Here is a 7,500-nt window from a genome sequence, read left to right on the forward strand (position 1 = left end):
TCGTTAAGTTAGGGACACTTAACAAATTATGATTCGAGCCGGAGCATTTCCTAGCAGCCAATAGACATAAAACATTATTCGAGTGCTCTCTAAGTATAATTAAATTTTCTATTTTTGGAGTTGTTATGAAATATCATTTGATAATCAACTTTCTAAACTAGTTATTTTGGTTCTGTTGCCCATAAATCCATGTAATGACTAAACTTATCATTCGAAGTAAAAGGAAACGAAACAGTATATATAAAGACGATTTCCCGCTCCCCGCCCTCCTCACACACGTAGCATTTTTCAGGAAAATTTCCTTACTGAATATAATATCAGGAAATATTATTAAACTAATTCTTAACGAATGTAAACTTAGGAAGCTAAACATGCATCAGGATTTTCACTCAAGATTGAATTTCTTATCTTAAAGCTACTTGTGATATATAGACAGGTTTATTCTTTAAATGAAACTTAGATGAAAACTGCGAAATGATTAAAATTCAAGTTTTCGCAGACGTAGAAAATATAAGCAGTGACATGCAATTATTAAAGAAAGTTTGCATTAATGTATAAGGGAAAAGAATATATGATTAAAATTCTAATCAAGGAACATTCTATATTATTACCTTGTGACTCAACTTTAGGGAAATACTAGCTGAATGCGTTCGAATTGAACCAGTTTTTATTCAAAAGAAATAACCAGTAAACCTGAGATAAAATCCATTTGAGCCCAAATTTAGCACCTAAAGTTTAACAGAATTAAATTCTGAACACACACCGGACCAAGGATTAAGATCATTAGGGCAATAATCATAGCAAATGCCAAGACTTTGAAGCTGAAAGGGATGGATGGCTTTTCGTAACTTCAGAATTTCTAAAACTTAAAAGAAAAAAAAGGTTTGAATAATGCTTGCTAGTTTGCCAGAATATATATACATATACGTGTGTATATAAATATACATACATACATATTATATTATATATATATATATATATATATATATAATATATATATATATATATATATATATATGAATAACTTGATCACGAAGTATATAAAACGAGATGCTATGTATAAATAAAGGTTTTTTTTCCTTCGTGGCAAAAAAAACCTTTATTTATATATATTCATATATATATATATAATATATATATATATATATATATATATATATATATATATATATATATATATATATATATATATATAGTTAACGAGATATTAATCTCGTTTTTTTATATTTGGTAAACGTGGAACCCCGAGCGTCAGGCAAACTGATTCACACCATCTCATCTCTCTCTCTCTCTCTCTCTCTCTCTCTCTCTCTCTCTCTCTCTCTCCAAGCGACCCCTCTCTCTCTCTCGACTTTCGACCCGTAACCTTTCTCTCTCTCCACCTCTTTCTCTCCATTCTAACAGGTCATCAAATGAGGGACTTGCATTACAAAAATACAACATTTATTCAACAATGGAAAGATAACAAATCAAGTCTCACAGACAAACTAACTTAGTTAAACACCAATATGCAAAAGTCTTAATCAGTAATTAGTCACACCAATCTCTCCCATATGGGACTCTCTGTCCCCCTAGGACTCTCGGTCCCCCTTGCCAAAACACATAGTTCCTTCACCAGAATCGTCTGTTTCAAAGACACGAGAAACACACTCGTTAGCACACATAAGTTTAAAGACAAAGTTAAATATTAAACATTCTTACAATGTGTAACAAGCCATCCCTTTGGCTAAAGTAAGGTACACTTACCCATTGCAGCCCAGAATATTATACACTTAATACAAATAAACTTTCGCAGAGCTCTCGACGTCTCTGAAAGTCTCCTATAGACTTGGCTAAGGACGCCATTATCAAAGGAAGAGATGCACACGTACATATGAATGCACACTTCGTCAATGCCCCTTGCTACTGGCTACAACCAGTTTCTCAAAGGCACTTTGAAAAAGACCCATGAACCCGTGAACATTGACCTGCCTAACTATGCACTTTTCGAATCACGCCATCGCAGAAATCATTTATCAGCTTTTCTCGGGTCGTTGCTTCGGCTCTGTCTCTATGCATTCCAAAAAGGTCACAACGAACATATTAAATATATTATTAGTTATAACCCTGTCACAGAAGCTCGGCCACGCTAAATTGCTAGCTCCCGCCTAGCAAATGGTCAAACAAAACAGCTTATATAGTATAAAAAAACATTGGCCGGCTCAAAAAAAAATATAAGTAATAACTGCACGTCTCTGGCATTATAAAGTAAAGTCTTATCATGCTTCATCTCAAATGGCACTAGAATTTTCTCATTTTGGATTCTTGAATATCCCTCTTTGTCTGCAACTTCCAGCATTCTGTAGTACGCTAGTATGCTGTAGGAAGGCGAACGGCCTCCCTCTTTGTAGAAGGCTTCTAACGGCTTTGTAGACCCAAGAGCACTGTAGAACTCTGTAGACTCATAGAAACTCTCGTAATCACCCTGGATAAATGACAGCAACCTCTGCACGGCTGGTGGACGTCTTGCTAGTGTTGGGGAACGACACGACAATTATGGTGTGTATGTATGTCAGTCAAGTCATCGGTCAATCAGAGAAAATTAACCCCAGACATACTACTTCTATCAAACAATGACCTCAAAAAAAAAGTCAGAAATACTAACTGAACGTCTCCCAATTAACTCCATTTACTATGACCACTAAATCATAAGTTATCATCACAACTTGCAAAGAAAAAAAATATCAAGTTCTCTAACTCAATTCTCCAAACTCATACATCAGCACACACAATCCAGAACTCACAGTAACTCCAAGTACTTCTGCACTCACATTTCAAACTCGAATGTTATCATAAAAAAAAAAGAAATGAGCCCAAGGAAAAAAAATCAAGTAACAAACCCAGACCAAAAAAATAAAAAAATATTCTCTCAAGTTCTGATATTACAGCAGCTCACAAAATCAGTAAAAATCTCCAATGTTTAATAGCAAAAACCCCTTTACCGCTCATATAATTAATTACAATGAGACTTAATGTCAAACTCCCATTTATGTAAATCACAACCCTGAAAAAGTACATCTCTCGTCCAAAAAGAAATGCTATTTAAAACTCAACCCCAATTACATCTCTCGTGGGAAAAGGAAGAAAAAAAAAAAAAAAAAGATAATCACAAGTAAAGTTCCCCCATCACAAAATACATAGTATATGCATAATATACATAATCCCCGTGTTTTTCCCCATAAATGCCCCATGTATACTTACGGCATTTCCGACATTGCAACTTTTATCGACCGACATTGCCAGAAAGCAAACTGTTACCCATGCACTTTCGTGAAATGCTATTGTCAACATTTCCAGATATTGCAAAACTCTGAGCAATCACCACTAAAGGAAAAGTCAGCACAGCGGACTCATCGCAGCGCTTGTCAGCAGAAAATCCACCTGCGGACGTATGCTCTAACAGCAGCACACACAAAAAAAAATGTCTAGTCAGACTCGCAAGTTCGGAAACTCATGATTCTCAAGAAAAATGTCTAACTGACACGAAGTAAGCGCATTTCACAAAATTAACTCAAGGATATGACTAATGTGTTCAAAGACTGTCTCGAAGACATTTCTCTCACATGACACTGCCCAATTATATAAAACATTATCACTTATCCGGGATAAAAAAACTATGATAAACTCGTAATGCAGCAATTACATGCCTCCAAAAATAGCACACTTGTGAACATAAAAAATGCACATCTCCATAGGACTTGTAATGCATTAATTATATGCCTCCAAAAATAATATCGCCATAGGACCACAATGCAGTAATGCCACTCGCCTCCAAATAATCACGAAACCAAAAAGAATGAACCCCAGAAATCTTCTCTTGGCTCGAAAAAAGGTCACCCGCCAAAGATCAATTCCACCTCCATATATATATTTCACCATATTAATAATAAAACCACTCTGGTGATAAATTATATTTCCTCCATGTAGTTAGTAACCACACGCACACCATATTCCCTCTTATTTTTCCGATAGCCACATGTTAATAAAAAAACCTCCACTCCAGGAATAAAAAATAGTCACCTCTATTTCGGCAAATAAAAAATATTTACCTCTATTTCACCAATAACTCCATTTGGAATAAAATAAGGCTCCAAAAAAAAATATCAAATCTCCAAGCAGGAATATCAAAAATGAAATCCCATCTCCCAAAAAATATGCACTCAAAGCATCCAGCTGACCCACTCACAAATATTGCACATATATCTCCAAAAATGTGTTTCCATTTGCAACAAAGATGGCTGCAAAATAATTGAACTAAACATAGCTCTCATCACATAGGCAAATATCAAATGGCCAAAAATATATATCTCCAATATATTATATCTCAAATTATAACTCCAAAATAATATATCTCCAATTCCCCAATCCTCCAGAGAATAACTCAATGTTATAGTCAAAAACTATAAACTCTCTCCTTAGCATAACTGCTGAAAAAGAGCAAAAACTTGGCAAATAAAATTGTCTAGGAAATTCTAGAAAAAATCACCAACGTGCCACAACTCATTATAACAAAACTCTAAATTCAAAGTGTCTAAGCAAAGACTTCTCCATATGCACTACGACATAGGCCATTAAAAAACTTAACCAAGTTTCCTATCTCTCACAAAGTTGTCACAAATACAACAAAGGTATTGTGCAAGAAACTCACAATTTCTGGAACACAAATATCCAGAAGAAAAATGTAGTGCCACTACGTATGCATTCAAAAAAAAAAAAGCAAAAATTCTCCCATAAATCTCTGCAGCATCAAACAGCTGAAAACACAGACATGTTCCCGAATAATGGCTCTAAGTCACGAACTGAGATATTAAAAAATATTCACATTAACTGGAGAGAAAAAATAAATTCAAATTCACTCATGATAAAGAAACTTGTGTCAGCGATGGCTACCTTCCAAAAAAGGAGAAAAGAAAAATCAACGGCATTGTTAACTATCTCCCGTGACTCACGTAAGTCAAACAATTATCTGCTGAACTCATAAAAAAGAAAACAAAAATAATGTGTTGTTAGTTCCTCCCAAATTCAAAAAAGAATTCACCACCCTTGATAGCATTACAGTACACACATATTAGTACATATAAAAAAAATCAGTATCAGAAATATCACTATCAGCAGTATCATTAGTATTAGTATAAAAGACATCACCAATGTTAATGCTTGTACATTCAACCAGAAATTCAGCACAAAATTCACCAAAAGTTCAGCAAGATTTAACACAACTCACCAAGATTCAGCAAAACTCATCACTCATGAATAACTGAAATATTCTCCAAAGTTACAAAAACTCAACAAATAATTAACCACAAGATTTCTCCCATAATTCATTGTAATAATTCTCCATGATATAATCATCAGTAATAATTATAAAATAATCTCCCATGAAATATCTCAAATCTCTCATAAAACATGTCTCAAGTAATGATAGTTATACTTAAGCAACCCTCCCGTGACATATCTCAAGTAACAATAACAATTATTAATAATAATAGTAATAATTCTCCTGCAAATATCTCAAGTAAGGGTGCAATTCCACTAGTATTGCCAAACCCACAGTATCCACCACCATTGCCACACCCAAAATCAAAACCATTCACCAGTATTTTAAAGTTATCCCTCCAACACAATAAAAAAAAATAATAATCTCTGTGTCCCAATTATATTTGTGTCTTCCAAAGCATAAGGAAAACTTGCCCACATACAATGCATTTCATTTCCATTTCTCTTCATTCAAGAGAAAGAAAATCTCTTTTCTAAAAAAAAACCCTACGGGCATTTCATTTCATCAACTAATCAATCAGCAGATGTCTTGGCATTGAAAATTCATTGTCAAAGGCGAATTCGGCTCCCGATACCCCGACAAAGAGAAAAAAAAGTAGTAGTTCACCCCCACTGAGAAAAAAAAAGTTTCATCCTCCACTGAGAAAAAAAAAAAAGTTTCACCCCCACTGAGCGATAGACCTGAACAGTGTCTGAGTATCCCCCCAAGGTATACCAATAGTAGTATCCTCCCTTGCAATACCTCCGAGGAAGGCCAGTAGTACCCTCCCGGTAAGCAATGCCCTTCTGCGTTCGTTAGCAGAAATTTGCTGAGCCCGTAAAAATGAGTGGCTGCTCTGTCTCCAAGCCAAAAAAAATGCAATACAAGCACAGTTTCGCATGCATGAAAAATATTCATACGCACTCACAAAGACAAATGCGTCTTTTTTAAACACGCGCCAATAATGAAAAACACGTCACTTTCTGCTACTATGGGAAATATGGTATTTTAAACCAGTCCCATGACACTTAATAATTTAAAAAAAAAGCCCTCCCCAAGATCACAAAATCTTCTTTAACACTTACTACTTCATTATGCGAACAAAAAAAACTCGGAATTTGCGCAAGACATGCTAATAACACACGCGGATCGTATCGGGAATCACTCACAAACATCTCAGTACCAACTGACTGTTCCCCGCTCCTTGAGGCATCTCGCTCTGGGCAAAATGCTGACTAATAAAAATCCTTCCCCTCCCTTTATCACAGTTACTGGACGAATATTTCTCATTATCTCTCACTTAGTAACTGAAATCTAACAATTTAATAACTTTCCACAATCCCACAAAAAGCTTTGTCGTTCGAAAACCATCGCTAAGCCAACAAAAACTGACATGAGCATAACCCTTCTATGTTTAACTGGTCATCTGTCTCTTCATTAGCGTACCTAGGCTTATAAAATATACAAAAAAAGCCCCTTAAATCCGCTCTTTGAAATTTTACGCTGCCACCACTGTTAACGAGATATTAATCTCGTTTTTTTATATTTGGTAAACGTGGAACCCCGAGCGTCAGGCAAACTGATACACACTATCTCATCTCTCTCTCTCTCTCTCTCTCTCTCTCCAAGTGACCCCTCTCTCTCTCGACTCTCGACCCATAACCTCTCTCTCTCTCTCCACCTCTTTCTCTCCATTCTAACAGGTCATCAAATGAGAGACTTGCATTACAAAAATACAACATTTATTTAACAATGGAAAGATAACAAATCAAGTCTCACAGACAAACTAACTTACTTAAACCCCAATATGCAAAAGTCTTAATCAGTAATTAGTCACACCAATCTCTCCAATATGGGACTCTCTGTCCCCCTAGGACTCTCGGTCCCCCCTTGCCAGAACACATAGTTCCTTCGCCAGAATCGTCTGCTTCAAAGACACGAGAAACACACTCATTAGCACACATAAGTTTAAAGATAAAGTTAAAGATTAAACATTCTTACAATGTGTAACAAGCCATCCCTTTGGCTAAAGTAAGGTACACTTACCCATTGCAGCCCAGAATATTATACACTTAATACAAATAAACTTTTGCAGAGCTCTCCCGGCATCTTGTCTTTCTCCCACAGACGTCTCTGAAAGTCTCCTATAGACTTTGCTAAGGACACCATTATCAAAGGAAGAGGTGCACACGTACATATGAATG

This window comes from Macrobrachium nipponense, chromosome 6, assembly GCF_015104395.2.
Source record: "Macrobrachium nipponense isolate FS-2020 chromosome 6, ASM1510439v2, whole genome shotgun sequence".
Lineage (NCBI taxonomy): Eukaryota > Metazoa > Arthropoda > Malacostraca > Decapoda > Palaemonidae > Macrobrachium > Macrobrachium nipponense.